We start from the raw sequence: 22979 nt of genomic DNA, 5'->3' as shown, positions 1-22979 counted from the left end.
AAACATGAATACAATCTTTCTGGATAAGTCATGTCCTTATTATGAAGTATCCTCGATTGTGAACCTATTTATGATACTCTGTGCTAGAAATATTGTCACTCATATTCTTAACAACTTAAGAATAATATTTCTAACAAAATATCAATGGACCTTTTCTATTACACATAAATATATTATGTAAACGGAAAAGTGGAAATGCCTTTATTAATAAAAATATGTACAAGATACATACTAAATGATATGCTCTAGGGCATACTACTAACAATCTCCCACTAGCACTAGAGCCATTCATTACAATACCTTAGACCCATCTTCTCAAGATGCCGGTCTAACTGAACTTGTGACAAAAGCTTAGTGAATGGATCAGCAGGATTTTTCAGCTGATGTTATTTTTCTGCATGGCTATATCGCCTTGCCCAACTATATCTCTGATAATGTAGTAGTGCCTTTCTATGTGTTTGGATTTTGGTGAGACCTTAGTTCCTTAGCCTGTAATGACTGCTCCATTGTTGTCACAGTGTAATGGAACTGCTGACTCAATGGAAGGAACTACTGTAAGTTACATTCTGAACTTCTTTATCCAAACGACTTCCTTTGCAACATCGATGCAACAATATACTCACCTCGATGGTGGAATCTGCGATGCGTGCTCTGTTTGGAACTCTTCCAACTGACTGCACCTCCATTACAAATGAACACATATCCAGAGGTAGACTTTCTATCATCGATATCTGATTGGAAATCAGAATCAGTATAACCATCCAATTGCAAGTCTCCACCTCCATAAATCAAGAATAAATCCTTAGTTCTTCTCAAGTACTTAAGGATATTCTTAACAGCTATCCAGTGTTCCAAACCTGGATTGGATTGATACCTGCTAGTCAAACTAACAGCATATGCGATATCCGGCCTAGTACACAACATTGCATACATTAAACTTCCAATAGCCGAAGCATATGGAATCCTGGCCATCTTATCTCTTTCTTCAGGTGTCTTTGGAAACATCTCTTTAGAAAGGTGGATACCATGTCTCACTGGTAACAATCCTCTCTTGGAATCAAGCATGTTAAACCTCTTTAACACCTTTTCCAAATATAGACTTTGGGATAAACCAATTATTCTTTTCGCTCTATCTCTATAGATGCGAATCCCAAGAATATAGGTTGCCTCCCCTAAGTCTTTCATGGAGAATGTATTTGACAACCATACCTTTATAGTCGTCAACATACCTGTATTGTCACACCCTACCCCTCTGTAAGGCATAACATGATCCCGTAGTATACCTAATGAATTACCAACTCCGTCTACTGATAATCCATTAAATACACTACAAGGGATTTTAAAAACTTTTCTTACTTCTTTTACAGTGGTGAGCACTATTTACAGGTGTGAAAGACTTTGGTGAACTGAAGTGAAACAACTAACTCATTTGATTTATTTGGAATATCTGTAAAAATTTTGGCAAGGTGCCATTTGTATTTTGGACAAAACAGTTCTTCAGAAAACCTGTAAAAAGCACTTCAATATATTTTCAAATCTCAACTCCAACATTTTTATCAACACAACACATTTCTCAAGTCAAATCCATAGAAATTTTTCAAAGTCTGAGATAAGGAAATATAATACAGTTTTTACAAGTCAAATAGCTCATAATTAATTTACAACTTCAAGGTACAATTTGAATTTGCAACTGCTCAAAACCAAAAACAAAATATACATACAGTGAATATACATTACATTACAAAATACAAAATGCGGTATACTCACTATACCCAAAAATCTCTCGCTGGCGGTACTAGCAGCCTAGTCTGCTGCCCTATCTGTCTGTCTACCTGCGACAGCAATAAAAAGCTATCGCTGAGACAATGTCTCAGTGGTGCACAACATTAACCAAATACAAATTTTAAATCACAATTCATAAATCATATCAATAGTGGATACTTAAAACCATAGTTAAATTCAAAACAATGAATGTCATAAGGAATTTAAACTCCAATTCACAAATTATCAAAATTCATAATAACACAATTTAGTCAAATAGTTTAAGAATACCGTATTGCCAATTCATGCACAATTTGATCAAATAAATGAATAATACCTTTTTGCAAATCAATAACACAATTCGATCAAATAATTGAACAATACAATGTTGCCAATCAATAACACAATTTAGGTCATGACACACATTTTTCCATATATGCCGTGTTGTACACCACGACAAGACATACTCACCCCAATAATCGAAATCAATGAGGGAGGAAGCTAGCTATCTAATGAGTACTCATCCATACTCACCTCAGACTGGGAAGTCAAAGAGGGAGGAACATAATCATACTCACCCCAGACTGATAAGTCAAGGAGGGAGGAATAATCACACTCACCCCATTAATGGAGGAGGAACATAGTATTAGTGTCATGCCAATTGTGAGTCAAAACAATTCCAAACATTTTATTCAAATGATCCGTAAGAATCCAATAAATTTCCAAAGTTATAATTTCATTCACAAATTGGCAACACAATTCGTAATTCACTTCAATTTCCACAAAACCATTTACTGCTTTTTAATCAATAAGTATCCATCAATATCATTCAAACAATTTTTTTCACAGTTTCAAACCATTCACAATGTTTTTCAATCAATAAGTGTCCACCAAACACATTTCCACAATTTAAAACAATGATATGCAAATAGTCAATATTTATTTCCATTGAAAATAATTCAAAAGAAACAGTTGTTGTGCACAAACCTCTGATCCCCTCGATCTGGACTCGAGTGTTTCCTTCCCTTTTCACGAGTCTTTGTAATCGAGAAACACAATTTGAAGTGTTTGATACTAATTTAAACTGTCTCTATCGATGGTGTTTGGTAAATAATGCACTGAACTCAATTATTCACTTAATCACCTAATATACCGACCCTCGTTGCGTTTTAGGTAAATTAGGTTTTAGTGTCGTTAATATGTCACATTCGATAGGGTTTTAGGTTTGGTACGTTTTGCCAAACTCGTTTCCTTGTTTAGTGCATTTTAATGCAACTTGCTGGATTCCGGGATACTGGTTTGACCTAGCCGGACGGCCTAGTTCCCTCGATTTTCGGGCTTCGGTCAAAACTACAAACTTGTAGATCTATGTCTTATTGCACGCGGGGCAAAATTTTAGGTCAATCCGAGTTAAGTAGACCAAGTTATGGTCATTACACTATTGCTGGTCAAATGGTATCATTTTAGGTCAATTTTAGGTCAAATTGGTCAATTCTGGTTCGGCCAGTTTTTGGACCCGAACTTGTGCAAGTTGTTTGACTTGCTTATGGTCATTTCTGGGCTTTTGTGTCTTCATAAGACTTGTAGGTATGGGTCTTAACTATTCTTGGTTAAAATTTCAGGTCAATTGGACCTGGTTTGAGTGAGTTATGGCCTAAACACTCACTGCTGCCCAATTGGTCATTTTTCAGGTCCTAATTGCACCTAATCCGAATTGGTCATTTTTTTAGGTCACCTTGCAAGCAGAATTTTGGCATGGTTTCTCAATGAAAGTTGGCACATTTTGTGCCTAGTTTCACCTCAAATTGGTCTCATACCAATTGAGGTTACACATTTAAGGTTATAGGCTAAAATGTGTACTGCCCTCAATATGCTTTTCACACCCCATTCAAAACACATATTTACCTTGCAAAGTTTACTTCCATACCCTACCAAATCAGTTTTGGTACATTACCAAAAGCACTTTCTACTTTACATTAACATTATTTTGGGCAGATTCCAATCAGCCTCAACACACCAATATCATTCACAATTACAATTTCTAAGTACTATTACAAACACACCTAACCATTACAAATTTTACACACACTTTACAAGATCAATCTACATACATATCATCAATCCTTCTAGGTTAATATTCTGCATACATTTCCTTCAATATATACCATTACTCAAGTGTCCCCAAGCTGCCACAAACCATTCTTCAACATCAAAGTGCCGTCCATTTTACAATTTCCCATCCAAGTGCATAAATCACCACATAAACATGAAATAATTCACTAGGTTACTAATTCATCATGATCAACACCATTTCTCATCAATTATATGCACAAATATCTCATCAAAAACGTGACTCATGGCTGTCCAAAATGAAAACAACAATAACCCTTCAAACTCAAAATTTTCTTTCACCAAACTAACACCCATAACATGAACATAAACTTTAACAAAGAAATTCTCAAAAATGCAAACTTACCTTTAATTGTAACTTGCTAAACCTTCATCAAACTTCTCAAAATTAGTATCAATATCTTCCTTGTGATGTGTAGACAAAGTTTAATGAAGAACACTAAGAGGTTGGAGTTGAAAATGGAGAGTTAAGAAAGCTTGCATGAAAAATGGCTATGGAGTTTCCTTCACTCTTCAATTCGACAATTTGAATGCAAATGAGGAAGATGACTTATTCAGCTGCATTTTAAGTGTACACATGTCCCACTATGTATTTAATTAATCCTTAGTGGTCCACTTAGTCACTTAATCATATAATAAAGTAATTATTCATTTATTCCACATTTAACCCATAATTTCCACTATTTATTTTAGGTACCACCAATTTAATTTTTCATTTTATTTTCTAAGTGTAATACTATTTATTTTTAATGGACATTTAGGTCAAAAGACACTTTGGGATGTCAAATGACCATAATGCCCCTGTTCGGGTGGCATTCCTGATTTTTCGGTATTACCGGGTTTTGTCTGTTTTTCTATTTCTCACTTTTCTTTGTACTAATTATTTAATTTTTCTTTGATATTTCTAATGATATTTATTCTTCAACAAGGGTCTATTTATGTCCCAAAAATGTTTTCCAGGGTTCCCATGATCCAGGGCGATCAACGGTCCACGCCGTGACTTCCAAAGTCTGATCACCCATCGTTAGGTTTCCCGGCTCGTTTAACTTGATCACATTTCTTTGCAATCATTTTTCCTTTGTTTTTCTTGTACTTTCTTTTCTTTTATTTCATTATTTTATGTCTCCTCACTCTCATTGATGTGTGGTTCTAGGCATCCTAGCTGTCCGGACAACACTGGTCACTGGAGCAGCAGAACGCACTACCGAACTTAGGGGTGTTACATGTATCATTACCCATCAACAGTATGTCATCCACATATAAGACAAGGAAAGTGATAGGACTGTCACTAACCTTCTTATATACACATGGCTCATCCTCATTTTTGATAAAACCAAAAGATTTAATTGCTTCATCAAAACGGATGTTCCAACTCCTCGAAGCTTGTTTCAACCCATAAATGGATCGCTTTAGCTTGCATACCTTGGAACCATCTTGGGATTCAAATCCCTTAGATTGTTCCATGAAAATGTTTTCTTCAATGTATCCATTGAGAAAAGCTGTTTTGACATCCATCTGCCAAATCTCATAATCATAGTATGCAGCTATTGCTAATAAAATCCTAATTGATTTAAGCATGGCAACAAAGTAGAAAGTCTCCTCATAGTCTATTCCTTGCCTTTGGCGAAACCCTTTCGCTACTAGCCTTGCCTTATAGGTCTCTACCTTTCCATTAGAACCAATTTTCTTCTTGAAAACCCATTTGTTCCCTATAGGTACAATACCTTCAGGTGGGTCAACAAGATCCCAAACTTGATTCTTATACATGGAATCAATCTCAGATTTCATAGCATCAATCCATTTTGAAGAGTCTATATACGATATAGCTTCTTCATAGGTAAGTGGATCATCTCCATGATCTACTTCTTCATGAGTAGACAACTCTTGTTCTTCTTCATGAAGAAAACCATATCTCACCGGTGGGTGAGATACCACAGTTGTTCTACGAGGAACAAGCGTAGATGTTTCATCAATGGGTATAGGTTGACTAGATGGATCTATATCCATCCGATGCATTGGTTGGTCGAATTCTCCAATTCTAACTCTATTTGCCTTCCTTTGCCTCCTTCTTGAACAAACTGTTGTTCAAGAAATGTGGCATCTCTACTTATCACAACCTTTTGTGAAGTAGGCAAATAAAAATAATATCCAAAACTATCTTTTGGATATCCAACAAATCGACCTCTTTACGATCTGGTCTCCAATTTATCGGTGTTGACTTTTGATATAATTTGGACAACCCCAAATCTTAACATGCTTAAGACTTGGTTTTCTTCCATGCCATATCTCATAAGGTGTGGAAGAAAGCGATTTTGATGGAATCCTATTCGAATATAAAGTGATTCTAATGCAAATCCCCAAAGGAGATTGGCATATCAGTATAGCTCATCATACTACGTACCATATCCAATAGGGTATGATTTCTCCTTTCAGATACACCATTCAGCTGTGGCGTTCCTGGAGGAGTCAGCTGAGAAACAATGCCATGCTCTTTCAAGTATTCATCAAATTCAGTACTCAAATATTCACCTCCACGATCTGATCGAAGAGCTTTAATACTTTTTCCTGTTTGATTTTCTACTTCAGATTTAAATTCTTTAAACTTTTCAAAGGATTCATGTTTGTATTTCATCAAATACAAATACCCAAACCTTGATTTATCATCAGTAAAGGTAATAAAATAATGAAAGCCACCTCTAGCCATTTCTTTAAACGGACCACATACATCACTATGTATTAGTTCCAAAATATTTTCAGCTCTTAGCCCTTGTCCAACAAAGGGTGATCTAGTCATTTTGCCTTGAAGGCAAGATTCACAAGTTGGAGTAGGCTCAGAGCCCAATGAGGATAGAATCCCCATTTTCTCCAATTTTGCAATCCTATCTTCTGCAACATGACATAACCTTAAGTGCCAAATATATTTTGAACTTGAGTTGGTTTTCACCATGGCATTGTATTCTTTTAGATCACTTGCATTCAATTTGTGTTTGTCATTATTATCCAAATAATAAAGACCATCATTCATATAACACGAACCAACATATTTATTTCCAAAATAAATATTGCAAACATCATCTGTGAACTGAAATTCATAGCCATTTCTAGTCAAACTAGATATAGAAATGATGTTCTTAAAAGCATCAGGTACATATAAAATATTATCCAAACACAAAACATGTCCATACATGTAAAAGATTTAGATCCTATGGCTAAAGCTTCAGCTTGAGCCATTGCCAATCAGGACTCTAATATCTTGAGAACGCAAGTCTCTTGTTTGCTAGTTCCTGCATATCATTAGAAATGTGAGATCTGGCACTTGTTTATAAAAGCCAAGCTTTAGATTAACTATGAGTTTTTTCAGTATCTATATAAAAAGATATGTACATACATTCGGTTGGTGTATCCTTCTTGTCCTTCAGAGTAGCAAGATACTGCAGGCGGTTCCTTTTCCAGTGCCCATCCTTTTGGCGGTGGAAACACTTTCCTTTGCCTCCATCGACTTTAGTCTTCCTTTTACATTTAGCTATTTTCTTGGAAGGACTAGGAATCGAGGTTTCTTTTTCTTATTGCCCTTCTTCTTGTTGGACTTTCCAGTGAGAAGAAGATGCAACCAAAGCTACCTCTTTTCCTTTATTGCGGCATATTCTTTTGGGCAATAACCAGCATGTTGAGTAATTCACTAAGGTGCATTCTGTTTAGTCATATGGAAATTTGTCACAAAATTCCCAAAAGACTCGGGAAGGGATGAAGGATCAAATCCGTTTGTAGTTGGAAATCCATGTTGAAGTCAAGATGTTCCAAGCTGCTCAATCACCGAATCATCTTGTGGACATGATCCCCAACATTACATCCCTCGGACATCCTCATACGGAATAGTGTCTAGATATCTCATACCTAGCATTCCTCTTTGTGCTCACCATACAACTCTTGTAGGTGAAGAAGGATCTCACTCGCACTCAGCATGTTCTCATGTTGCTTCTGTAACTCATTACTCATAGAAGCAAGCATGTAACACTTAGCTCTCATATCATGCTCCTTCCACTTGTCCAAAGTTTCATGTTCCTCTTGTGTGGCCTCTGGAGGTAAGGGACCAGGAACATTTGAATCTAGAACATATCCTATATGTTCAAGGTTCATGACAAGTTTCAAATTTCTTAGACAATCGCATGATTAGGTCCTGTCAACCTGTTGTGATCAAGTATGCTTGCAAGGATATTGGATGGTGGTGGTTGTTTTGTGCTCATTTTTATCAGAAAATTAACTGCAGAAAATAACCAGATTAATTAGTAAACGTATCATGTAATTAACCAAAATGATTATGGTCTTTTAATCAAATTGGTCCTCCCACTAACTTAGCGAATCCTACACTTCCAAAGTAGAAAACGGAAATCCTAGTTGGATGGATTTCTAGTGGGTGATTGAATTCTTATAATTCTATTGATCATCCTCAGGTACATCCATTATTGGAATTACAATAAACTATAAGTGAGCAACTCCTTGCCCATCACATCTCATGTGAGGTTCAATCCTTTACCTAGCCCCTAATGCTCAAAATCTCAGGTACATCCATTATTGACTTATCTTGCATTAGTTAAGTTGATCCCATTGAGCCAGTAATTATGCAAATAATTTTAATGTCCTCAGGTACATCCAATATTGGCCACCAAACCATTTACATATTTACAACATCTCATGCTTAACAATTATTCTTAAGAAAATCTCTTAAATTAATTGCATCTCATGCAACTATTTAAAATTTCTTAAAATAATTGCCCCAATGGAGGGCTTATGTTATAATTACTTTAATTATAGCATTTCCAACTTAATCATTTGTTTGGAAGATTTTATAGCCATCCTAATTACTATTAAGGTCTCACTTTGCACATTATCCATTTAGCATGCATATATCATATAATTGCATACATTCCCATACATCTCATGCATTCATGGATAAGCAGTAAATATGGTATGATCATGGACTTTCTAAGGGATTCAATTCGAGCCACCAAGAATTGAATCAGGGCATTCTAGGTGCATTTCATTCATTCATTTTACAAGAGTTGCTGAAGGAGTACATAATCAACACTTGATATTGAATTCCTCCTTTGGTCCCACCAATGCTCTTGACCTCCTTGAACTTCTTGCAATCCAATATTACATAGTAATCCTTGGCATACCAAGGCGAATTTACAAGAACTTAAATAAATGAAATTACAACCCAAGAATATTATTACAAACTTAATAATACATGCCCAAAATAAATTAAAATAAATTAATTAATTTACAATCCCAAAGAAACATAAAAGAAATAAATCCAATCACATTGGTCTTTTATAGTCCATGATCATCCATCATGCATATCACTATTTAACAATTAAATAAAACATACATACTTAAATTAAATTGAATATCTCATATTCAACTTAAAAATCCAGATTTGAATATGATTCAAATAAATTTAAAAATTCAGATTTGAATCTAATTCAAACAAATTTAAAAATTCAGATTTGAATCACATTCAAACAACTTCAAAAATTCTGATTTGAATCACATTCATAATATTTTTTAAAAAATCAAATTTGAATCACATTCAAATATTTTTTAAAAAATCAGATCTGAATTTTATTGAATCAATTTTAAAAAATCAGATTTAAATATGATTCAAACAACTTTAAAAATTCAGATTTGAATCACATTCAAACAACTTTTAAAATTCAGATTTGAATCACATTCAAACATTTTTTAAAATTCTGATTTGAATCATAATTTAATTGTGTGATTAAAACAACTAATTAAACACTTTAATTAGTCAAAGAATAGCCTTAGATCATACAACAATTGCAGAATTAAAAGCCAAACCTTGAATCACCCATGGAACCATTGTTGCCGCCACCATTGGTGGCTTCACCATGTGTGACGCCACACCTTGCTTTGCAACCAGCAATAATCTCTTGATCTCATGATCATACACACAATTAAATTATATAATCAACAATCTAAATGGCAAATATAGTGGCTCTGATACCAATTGAAGGCAGGCGTGAAAAATACAAGATTATACCATTGAATTCAAAAATTTTCACCTAGGGTAACAAGCACCATGCAAGATTTATTTTTATATATTTGATTTCAATGATAAACAACATATTAAAACTCTTTTAATATGTTTTGGATCTGTATTTGCCATTTAAGATTTTAAAATTAATCAGATTAATTTTAGAACCTAGATTAAATCAAGAACGATTACACTAACCTCTTGATGTCTTGTGCGTGTGTCTGCGCCTTTGAGATTCGTCTTGAGGACACGGATGTTGTCCCTCTAGCTTGTCCACACCAAGAACACCTACGGCAGCCCTTGAACAGCTTCTAAAGCCTTTTCTATTAATTAGAAATTCAAGTTCTTCCTTTTAAGAGATTAGAGATGTAAACAGGACACTAGAAACAATTTCTAGTGTTCTTAATTCAAGAGATTGATGGCTAATCTCTTTGAATTGATGAGAGATGAAGAGAAATAGCTGGAGAGGCTCAAAGTGGCGTGACATATGAGAGGAGAGGCTGCTGGTTATGTTTTCTTTTCATAACCACACTTAAATAGCTAGGTTAACACATTAAACCCTAGCCACATGTCACCTTTTGATTAGCTCTAGGTTTAAGTGACCCAATCACATTGTGCCAAGTGTCAAACCTATATTTAATCTTGATTTTAATCATCTTATATGATTAAAAATATTTGGCAAGCTTATCTGTTATGCAATGTGTCACCATCTCATGGTGCCACTTGTCACAGTGTGAAATGACCAAATTGCACCTGTGTCTTAAATTAGAGTTCTTAACCCAAAATAATTATTTTCTTCTTCTAATTAATTTATATCAAATATAAATTAATTAATTAATCTCTATTAATTAATTTCTCATCAATTAAATTCATATTTAAACACTTTAAATATAAATTTAATTTATACTACACATCCAATAATCTAGATTTGGTTTCAAGTCATGCTAGGGACTTTGCAATTTAATTGCAAACCAAATCTATTTAATTAATCAATTAAACTCTTTAATTAATTAATTAAATCATATTTAAATAGGTGATAACTTGTGTATGTGTGTGACTTACTAGGCTCATCACTAATTGGCAATGAGACATGATATCAACTCTTAATATCATCGAACTCTTTCTTACCATAAATGATTTCTCTAAATCATTTTATGAACCTCATAGACCATGGTTAACACCTAGCATAGCATGCCATGGCCACCCAATTAGTAATAAGGTTTACCTTAAATGAACCTATAATCATATGTTACCATGCACTAGAATCTCTATTACAAAATCCCAACTCAAATTTGAGTCATGGTTTATGTCAAACTCCATTTGCTATTAATATTATGTTCTCTTTTAATTCCAGTTCTTGATTAAAAAGATTTTCTCATCAGAAACTCTTTTACGAATAAATCTATCTGTCCTGGCCAGGAACTTGAAACATCAAGAACAATTAAATGAACATAGGATTTTAACTCTATTTACTTAGAGAGCAGATTCCATCTTGATCAACACCTACCTCCATATATAACTAGTAGGAGCCAACACATGCCCATATACCCATACATAGTACAAGTATGAAAGCGATATCAAACTCAAACTACCTATATACAAGATAACTGTGCTATCTCAGGTCTAAAGATTATATGCACTGATATGATTTATGACAAAACATTGACAAGAGTAAACTCCATGTGCTTGTCATAAGTGTCACTGGTTCGGCCTACTTATCATTTATAAGTGCCTATCATGTTTGTTATATGGCATGAGACTCACCATTCCATCTTATTTATATCTCATATAAATAACTTGGGAACAAACATGAATACAATCTTTCTGGATAAGTCATGTCCTTATTATGAAGTATCCTCGATTGTGAACCTATTTATGATACTCTGTGCTAGAAATATTGTCACTCATATTCTTAACAACTTAAGAATAATATTTCTAACAAAATATCAATGGACCTTTTCTATTACACATAAATATATTATGTAAATGGAAAAGTGGAAATGCCTTTATTAATAAAAATATGTACAAGATACATACTAAATGATATGCTCTAGGGCATACTACTAACAATGCATTCATTTGTAATGGAGGTGTTATCAGTTGGAAGACTTTCAAATAGAGTATGACTGCTGATTCCATTACAAAGGCTGAGTATGTTGCTGCATCAGATGCTGCAAAGGAAGCTATTTGGATAAAGAAGTTCGTGACAGGACTTGCAATAGTTCCTTCCATTGAGTCAACAGTTCCACTCTACTGAGACAACAATGGGGCAGTCATACAGGCTAAGGAACCCCAGTCTCACCAGAAATCCAAACACATAGAAAGGTGCTATCACATTATCAGAGAGATAGTTGGGCGTGGCAATGTAGCCATGTAGAAAATAGGATCAACTAAAAATCCAACTGATCCATTCACTAAGCCTATGTCACAAGCTCAGTTAGACCGACATCTTGAGAAGATAGGTCTAAGATATTATAATGAATGGCTCTAGTGCTAGTGGGAGATTGTTAGTAGTATGCCCCAGAGCATATCATTTAGTATGTATCTTATACATATTTTATTAATAAAAGGCATTTTTACTTTTCCATTTACATAATATATTTATATTTAATAGAAAAGGTCTATTGATATTTTGTTAGAAATTCTATTCTAAAGTTGTTAAGAATATGAGTTACAGTATTTCTAGCACAAAGTATCATAAATTGGTTCACAATTGAGGATAATTCACACAGGACATGACTTATCTAGAAAGATTGTATTCATGTTTATTCCTAAGGTATTTATATGAGATATAAATAAGATGGAATGGTGAGTCTCATGCCATATAAAAACATGATAGGCACTTATACATGATAAGTAGGCCGAAACAGTGACACTTATGATAAGCACGCAGAGTTTACTCTTGTCAATGCATTATCATAAATCATATCAGTGCACATAATCTTTAGACCTGAGATAACACAGTTATCTTGTATATAGGTGGTTTGAGTTTGATACTGCTTTCATACTTGTACTGTGTATGGGTATATGGGCATGTGTTGGCTCCTACTAGTTATATATGGAGGTAGGTATTGATCAAGATGGAATCTGTTACCCTAAGTAAATAGTGATAAAATTCTATGTTCATTTAATTGCTCTTGATGTTTCAAGTTCCTGGCCAAGACAGATAGATTCAATCAGAAAAGAGTTTCTGATGAGAAAATCTTTTTAATCAACTATTAGAATTAAAAGAGAACATAATATTCATAGCAAATGGGGTTTGACTTAAACAATGACTCCAGCAATTGAGATTTTGTAACAGAGAGATTCTAGAGCATGGTAACATATGATTATAGGTTCATTTAAGGTATTCCTTACAACTGATTGGGTGGCCATGGCATGCTATGCTAGGTGTTAACCATGGTCTATGAGGTGCCTGAAATGATTTAGAGAAATCATTTATGGTAAGAAAAGGATCTAATGATATTAAGAGTTGATATCATATCTCATTGCCAATTAGTGATGAGCCTAGTGAGTCACACACATACACAAGTAATCACCAAGTTAAATGTGATTTAATTAATTAATTAAAGAGTTTAATTGATTAATTAAATAGGTTTAGTTTGCAATAAGATTGCAAAGTCCCTAGCATGGCTTGAAACCAAATCTAGGTTATTGGATGTATAGCATAAATTAAATTTATATTTAAAGTATTTAAATATAAATTTAATTATGAGAAATTAATTAATTGAGATTAATTAATTAATTTATATTTAATATAAATTGATTAGAAGAGGAGAAATAATTATTTTGGGTTGAGAAATCAAAATTACAACACAAGGGTAATTTGGTCATTTGACAGTGTGACATGTGACACCATGAGATGGTGACACATGGCACCATATAAGCTTGCCATTTGTCTTCCAATCATGCATGATGATTAAAGTCAAGATTAAATCTAGCTTTAACACTTGATTTAATGTGATTAGGTCAATTAAACTAAGATGCAATCAGAAGATGACATGTGTCAAGGGTTTTGAGTGATGACCTAATTATAAAAGGGAAAGAACGAAAACTAAAACATAACAATCTGATTTGTTTCATTGTGTGCCGCCACCCATTGAATACCTCTCCTCTCTTCTTCTTCATCTCTCATCAATTCAAAGAGAATTGCCAACATTCTCTTGAATTAAAATTGCTAGAAATTGTTTCTAGTGTCCTATTTATTTGCAACTTGTCTAAAAGGCAAAACCTCAATTTCTAATTGATTGAAAAGGCTTGAGAAGTTGTTCAAGGGGCTGCCATTGGTGATCTTGGTGTAGACAAGCTAGAGGGACAACATCTGGTGTCCTAGGTCCATCCCAAAGCTACCAAACACAACTACAGTGTATCAAAAGGTTAGTGCACATGTTCTTGAATTAATCTAGGGTTCTAATGAATTAATCTGTTAATTCTAAAATCTTAAATGGCAAATGTAGATCCAAAAACATATTAAAAGTGTTTTAATATACTGCTTAACATTGAAATCAATTAGTAAATAATGAATCTTGCATGATGCATGAGACCCTAGAAGAAAAATTTTTGAATTCAATGTTCTAAACTACTAATTTTCATGCTTTCGCTCCTTTAATTGGTATCAGAGCCACTATATTTGCCATTTAGATTGTTTATTATATGATTTAATTGTGTGATTTGATCAGAAGATGATTGATTCATTGCTAGTTGCAAAGAAATATGTGGCGGCACACATGGTGGAGCCACTATAGGTGGCAGCATCAATGGCACCTCATGGTGCGCAAGGTTTGCTTGAATGTGGGCTTGGTTTCAAGGCCCATAATTAGGCCCATGACTAATTAAAGTATTTAATTAGGAGTTTTAATCACACTATTAAATTTTGATTCAAATCTGAATTTTTAAATTTGTTTGAATATGATTCTAATTTGAATTTTTAAATTTGTTTGAATGTGATTCAAATCTGAATTTTTAAATTTGTTTGAATGTGATTCAAATCTGAATTTTTAAATTTGTTTGAATCATATTCAAATTTGAATTTTTAAGTTGAATATGAGATATTCAATTTTAATATAAGTACGTATGTTTTATTTAATTGTTAAATAGTAATATGCATGATGGATGATCATGGACAATAAAAGACCAATGTGATTGGATTTATTTCTTTTATGTTTCTTTGGATTGTAAATTAATTAATTTATTTTAATTTATTTTAGTGGCATGTATTATAAAGGTTGTAATATTTTTTTGGGTTGTAATTTCATTTAGTTGGTTCTTGTAAATTCACCTTGGTATGCCAAGGATTACTATGTAATTGGATTGCAAGAAGATCAAGGAGGTCAAGAGCATTAGTGGGACCAGTGAGAGGAATTCAAGATCAAGTATTGATTATGCACTCCTTCAGTAACTCTTGTAATATGAATGAATGAAATGCACCTAGGAATGCCCTGATTCAATTCTTGGTGGCTCAGAATTGAATCCCTTAGAAAGTCCATGATCATACCATATTTATTGTTTATCCATGAATGCATGAGATGTATAGGATTGTATGCAAGCATATGATATATGCATGCTAAATGGATAATGTGCAAAGTGAGACTATAATAGTAATTAGGATGACCACAAAATCTTCTAAACGAATGATTAAGTTAGAAATGGTATAATTAAAGTAATTATAACATGGGCCCTTCATTGAGGCAATTATTTTAAGAAATTTTAAATACTTGCATATGATACAATTAATTTAAGAGATTTTCTTAAGAATAATTGTTAAATGTGAGATGTTGTAAATATATAAATGGTTTGGTGGCCAATAATGGATGTGCCTGAGGACATTAAAATTATTTGCATGTTTACTGGCTCAATGGGATCAACTTAACTAATGTAAGATAAGTCAATAATGGATGTGCCTAAGATTTTGAGCATTAGGGGCTAGGTAAATGATTGAACCTTACATGAGATGTGATGGGCAAGGAGTTGCTCACTTATAATTTATTGTAATTCAAATAATGGATGTGCCTGAGGATGATCAATAAGATTATAAGAATTCAATCACCCACTAGAAATCCATCTAACTAGGATTTTCGTTTCCTGCTGTGGAAGTGTAGGATTCGCTAAGTTAGTGGGAGGACCAATTTGATTAAAAGACTATAATCATTTTGGTTAAATACATGATACATTTACTAATTAATCTGGTTATTTTCTGCAGTTAATTTTCTGATAATAATTAGCACACCACAACCACCACCATCCAATATCCTTGCAAGCATACTTGATCGCAATAGGTTGACATGACCTAATCTCTCTGATTGGCTAAGAAATTTGAAACTTGTCCTGAACCTTGAACATATAGGATATGTTCTAGACTCAAAGGTTCCTGGTCCCTTACCTCCAAAGGCCACTCAAGAGGAACATGATACTTTGGACAAGTGGAAGGAGCATGATATGAGAGCCAAGTGTTACATGCTTGCTTCTATGAGTAATGAGTTACAGAAGCAACAAGAAAAATATGCAATATGCGAGTGAGATCCTCATTCACCTGCAAGAGTTGTATGGTGAACATAGCAGGAATGCCAGGTATGAGATATCTAGGCAGCTATTTCGCATGAGGATGTCTAAGGGACAGAATATTGAGGATCATGTCCACAAGATGATTCGGCTGATTGCACAGCTGGAACATCTTGACTTTAACATGGATTTCAAACTATAGACGGATTTGATCTTTCAGTCCCTACCTGAGTCATTTGGGAATTTTGTGACAAATTTCCATATGACTAAACAGGAATGCGCCTTGGTTGGTTTACTCAACATGCTAGTTATTGCCCAAAAGAATATGCCAGGCAATAAAGGAAAAGAGGTAACTTTGATTACATCTTCTTTTGCTGGAAAGTCCAATAAGAATAAAGGCAGTAAGAAAAAGAAACCTCAAATTCCTGGTCCTTCCAAAAAGATAGCTAAATAGAAAGGGAAGACCAAAGCTGATGGAGGCAAAGGAAAGTGTTTCCACTGCCAGCAGGATGGGCATTGGAAAAGTAACTGCCCAGAGTATAGCAATCTAAAAGAATGCAATGACATGATGAAAATCAACTCTAGTTCAAAATAAATTTGGCACTTGAGGTTAGGTCATGTTGCAGAAGATAGGATTGCAAAACTGGGGAAAATGGGGATTCTATCCTCATTGGGTTCTGAACCTACTCCAACTTGTGAATCCTGCCTTTAAGGCAAAATGACCAGATCACCCTTTGTTGGACAAGGGCTAAGAGCTGAGAATATTTTGGAGCTAATACATAGTGATATATGTGGTCCATTTAGAGAAATGGCTAGAGGCGGTTTTCATTATTTTATTACCTTTACTGATGATAAATCAAGGTTTGGGCATTTGTATTTGATGAAATACAAACATGAATCCTTTGAAAAGTTCAAAGAATTTAAATCTGAAGTAGAAAATCAAAGAGGAAAAAGTATTAAAGCTCTTCGATTAGATCATGGAGGTGAATACTTGAGTACTGAATTTGATGAATACTTGAAAGAGCATGGTATTGTTTCCCAGCTGACTCCTCTAGGAACACCACAGCTGAATGGTGTATCTGAAAGGAGAAATCATACCCTATTGGATATGGTACGTAGTATGATGAGCTATATTGATATGCCAATCTTCTTTTGGGGATTTGCATTAGAATCAGCTTTGCATATTCTAAATAGGATTCCATCAAAATTAGTATCTAAAACCAAGTTTTAAGCATGTGAAGATTTGGGGTTGTCCAGCTTATATCAAAAAGCTGAACACTGATAAATTGGAAATCATATCAGAAAAGGGTCGATTTGTTGGATATCCAAAAGAGAGTTTTGGATATTATTTTTATTCACCTACATCATAAAAAGTAGTAGTAAGTAGAGATACCACATTTCTTGAACAACAGTTTGTTCAAGAAGGAGGTAAAGGAAGGTAAATAGAGTTAGAATTAGAGAATTCTAACCAACCAATAGATTAGATGGATATAGATCCATCTAGTCAACCTACACCTATTGATGAAACATCTACAGCTATTTCTCACAGATCAACATGGATATCTCACCCACCAGTGAGATATGGTTTTCTTCATGAAGAAGAACAAGAGTTCTCTACTCATGAAGAAGTAGATCATGGAGATGGTCCACTTACCTATGAAGAAGCTATATCAGATATAGACTCTTCAAAATGGATTGATGCTATGAAATTCAAGATTGATTCCATGTATAAGAATCAAGTTTGGGATGTTATTGACCCACCTGAAGGTATTGTACCTATAGGGAACAAATGGGTTTTCAAGAAGAAAATTGGTTCTGATGGAAAGGTAGAGACCTATAAGGCAAGGCTAGTAGCAAAAGGGTTTTGCCAAAGGCAAGGAATCGACTATGAGGAGACTTTCTTCCCTGTTGCCATGCTTAAATCAATAAGGATTCTATTAGCAATATCTGTATGCTATGATTATGAGATTTGGTAGATGGATGTCAAAACAGCTTTTCTCAATGGATACATTGAAGAAAACATTTTCATGGAACAACCTAGAGGTTTTGAATCCCAAGATGGTTCTAAAGTATGCAAGCTAAAGCGATCCATTTATGGGTTGAAACAAGCTTCGAGGAGTTGGAACATCCGTTTTAATGAAGCCATTAAGTCATTTGATTTTGTCAAAAATGAGGATGAACCATGTGTATATAAGAAGGTTAGTGATAGTGCTATCACTTCCCTTATCTTATATGTGGATGACATTTTGTTGATGGGTAATGACACAGGTATGTTGACAACTGTAATGGTATGGTTGTCAAATACATTCTCCATGAAAGACTTAGGGGAGGCAACCTATATTCTTGGGATTCGCATCTATAGAGATAGAGCGAAAAGAATAATTGGTTTATCCCAAAGTCTATAATTGGAAAAGGTGTTAAAGAGGTTTAACACACTTGATTCCAAGAGAGGATTGTTACCAGTGAGACATGGTATCCACTTTTCTAAAAAGATGTTTCCAAATACACCTAAAGAAAGAGATAAATGGCTAGGATTCCATATGCTTCGGCTATTGGAAGTTTGATGTATGCAATGTTGTGTACTAGGCCGAATATAGCATATGTTGTTAGTTTGACTAGCAAGTATGAATCCAATCCAGGTTTGGAACACTGGATAACTGTCAAGAATATCCTTAAGTACTTAAGAAGAATTAAGGATTTATTATTGATATATAGAGGTGGTGACTTGCAATTGAATGGTTATACTGATTCTGATTTCCAATCAGATATCGATAATATAAAGTCTACCTCTGGATATGTGTTCATTTGTAATGGAGGTGCAGTCAGTTGGAAGAGTTCCAAACAGAGTATGACTGCTAATTCCACAACAGAGGCTGAGTATATTGCTGCATCAGATGCTACAAAGGAAGCTGTTTGGATAAAGAAGTTCGTGACAAAACATGTAGTAGTTCCTTCCATTGAGTCAGGAGTTCCACTCTACTGTGACAACAATGGAGCAGTCATACAGGCTAAGGAACCCCGGTCTCACTAGACATCCAAACACGTAGAAAGGCGCTATCACATTATCAGAGAAATAGTTGGACGAAGCGATGTAGCCATGTAGAAAATAGCATCAGCTGAAAATCCAACTGATATATTCACTAAGCCTATGTCACAAGCTCAGTTTGACCGACATCTTGAGAAGATAGGTCTAAGATATTGTAATGAATCGCTCTAGTGCTAGCGGGAGATTGTTAGTAGTATGCCTCAAAGCATATCATTTAGTATGTATCTTATACATATTTTATTAATAAAAGGCATTTTCACTTTTCTGTTTACATAATATATTTACGTGTAATAGAAAGGGTCCATTGATATTTTGTTAGAAATTCTATTCATAAGTTCTTAAGAATATGAGTGACAGTATTTCTAGTACAAAGTATCATAAATTGGTTCACAATCGAGGATACTTCACACAGGACATGACTTATCCAGAAAGATTATATTCATGTTGTTCCCAAGGTATTTATATGAGATATAAATAAGATGGAATGGTGAGTCTCATGCCACATAACAAACATGATAGGCACTTATACATGATAAGTAGGTCAAACTAGTGACACTTATAACAAGCACGTGGAGTTTACTCTTGTCAATGCATTGTCATAAATCATATCAGTGCATATAATCTTTAGACCTGAGATAACACAATTATCTTGTGTGTAGGTGGTTTGAGTTTGATACTGCTTTCATACTTGTACTGTGTATGGGTATATGGGCATGTGTTGGCTCTTACTAGTTATATATGGAGGTAGGTTTTGATCAAGATGGAATCTGTTACCCAAAATAAATAGTGATAAAATTCTATATTCATTTAATTGTTCTTGATATTTCAAGTTCCTGGCCAAGACAAACAGATTTAATCAGAAAAGAGTTTTCTGATGAGAAAATCTTTTTAATAAAGAATTAGAATTAAAAGAGAACATATTATTCATAGCAAATGGGGTTTGACATAAACCATGACTCCAGCTCGAATTGGGATTTTGTAACAGAGAGATTCTAGTGCATGGTAACATATAATTATAGGTACATTTAAGGTATTCCTTATTACTGATTGCGTGGCCATGACATGCTATGCTAGGTGTTAACCATGGTCTATGAGGTGCCTAAAATGATTTAGAGAAATCATTTATGGTAAGAAAAGGTTCTGATGTTATTAAGAGTTGATATCATATCTCATTGCTAATTAGTGATAAGCCTAGTAAGTCACACACATACACAAGTAATCACCAAGTTAAATGTGATTTAATTAATTAATTAAAGAGTTTAATTGATTAATTAAATAGGTTTGGTTTGCAATAAGATTGCAAAGTCCCTAGCATGGCTTGAAACCAAATCTAGGTTATTGGATGTATAGTATAAGTTAAATTTATATTTAAAGTGTTTAAATATGAATTTAATAATGAGAAATTAATTAATAGAGATTAATCAATTAATTTATATTTGATATAAATTGAATAAAAGAGGAGAAATAATTATTTTGGGTTGAGAACTCAAAATTACAACACAAGGGTAATTTGGTCATTTCACAGGGTAACATGTGACACCATGAGATGGTGACACATGGCACCATATAATCTTGCCATTTGTCTTCCAATCATGCATGATGATCAAAGTCAAGATTAAATCTAGCTTTGACACTTGACTTAATGTGATTATGTCAATTAAACTAAGATGAAATCAGAAGATGGCATGTGGCAAGGGTTTTGAGTGATGACCTAATTATAAAAGGGAAAGAATTAAAAATAAAACATAACAATCTGATTTCTTTCATTGTGTGCCGCCACCCATTGAGTGCCTCTCCTCTCTTCTTCTTTATCTCTCATCAATTCAAAGAGAATTGCCAACATTCTCTTGAATTAAAATTGCTAGAAATCGTTTCTAATGTCTCATATACATCAGCAACTTCTCTAAAAGGCAAAATCTCAATTTCTAATTGATTAGAAAGGCTTAAGAAGCTGTTCAAGGGGCTGCCATTAGTGATCTTGGTGTGGACAAGCTAGAGGGACAACATCTGGTGTCCTAGGTGCATCCCAAAGGTACCAAACACAACTACAGTACATCAAAAGGTTAGTGCACATATTCTTGAATTAATCTAGGGTTCTAATAAATTAATCTATTAATTCTAAAATCTTAAATGGCAAATGTAGATCCAAAAACATATTAAAAGTATTTTAATATGCTGTTTAACATTGAAATCAATTAGGTAAATAATGAATCTTGCATGATGCATGAGACATTAGAAGAAAAATTTTTGAATTCAATATTCTAAGCATGATGCATGCTTCCGCTCCTTCACTTATGTATTTATCACTCTCATTATTTAATGTCATGTACTATACATATTCATAGTATTATTATTTCATATATGATGGAAATATAGGTTCCAAGTGTGTTTTCATATGAGTTATGTATTTAATAAACCATTTAGGTAATTTACATTTTATGCATTAACTGATTTCATGTCACCTTGCAGTGGGAAAGTGGGTCTCACATACCTATTTCATATAATTTAGCATATAGTGACTTATTAGGGATAAGTCAATAATTTATTTCTAGAACTTTTCTTTGGTTTCAATTTCAATGTTTTAAATTTGTATATCAAATTGAGTAATTTATGGCTACTGTTTCGCCACACTTCCTTAATAGAAGTTGTTCCTCTATGTCTTATCTTTATTTTTCTTTTTGAATCATATCATTTGGATTTGTATAACTCAAGTTATGGTCAAATAACCATAACTAATTCAGTTGCAAATTCTGATTCCTTATCTAGGCAGTTTTAGTATTAAATTTTAGCAATTTATTTGAACCGGTTCTAGCAACATTTATGCCTAGTGTTCTTCATAGGATTTGTTGCCCTATGTCTTATGGTCACTCAAAATTTCTAGTTGCAATTTTTCAAGTCATGTAGACTTACTTATAGTCACATTATTGGCCTGGACTCAAATGTCCTATACTAACATGATTATCAATTAGGTCAGTAGATTTAACCTATAATTTAAGCTTTTTACATTCATAATTTGAGAAAGGTGTCTAAAATACAATTTGAGCTCTGTTTCTTAGCTTTCCAGAACTATATGTCACATCTCAATTGAAGTTTTCTAGTGAGAGATATGCTTAAAAGACTATTCTAGATTTAATAGTCACTTATGCAAATTTCTAGAATTTATACACTAACTTGACCTAACTAATTGACCTATTTCTCTTGAATTTTGGGTTTTAGTCAAAATAACAATCTTATAGGTCTATGTCTCATTGAAATGTTGGCACTGGTTTTATATTATTTGGAGTTCTATGGACCAAGTTATGGCCTCATTGCCAAAACTGGTCAAATAGTCTATGTTTACCAAATCTGGGCAATTTTGGTAGCCCAACTTAGGCAAGCAACATGACTTAGTTAATGGCATTTCTAGGCTCTATGTTCTTCATAAACATTGTAGCCCTATATCTAAGCTTTCTAATGGTATAAATCTTAGGTCATTTAGACCTGTCTAGA

This window comes from Hevea brasiliensis, chromosome 3 (assembly GCF_030052815.1).
Source record: "Hevea brasiliensis isolate MT/VB/25A 57/8 chromosome 3, ASM3005281v1, whole genome shotgun sequence".
NCBI classification, from domain to species: domain Eukaryota; kingdom Viridiplantae; phylum Streptophyta; class Magnoliopsida; order Malpighiales; family Euphorbiaceae; genus Hevea; species Hevea brasiliensis.
The sequence above is the reverse complement of the archived record's forward strand: the minus strand, read 5'-3'. Positions refer to the sequence as shown.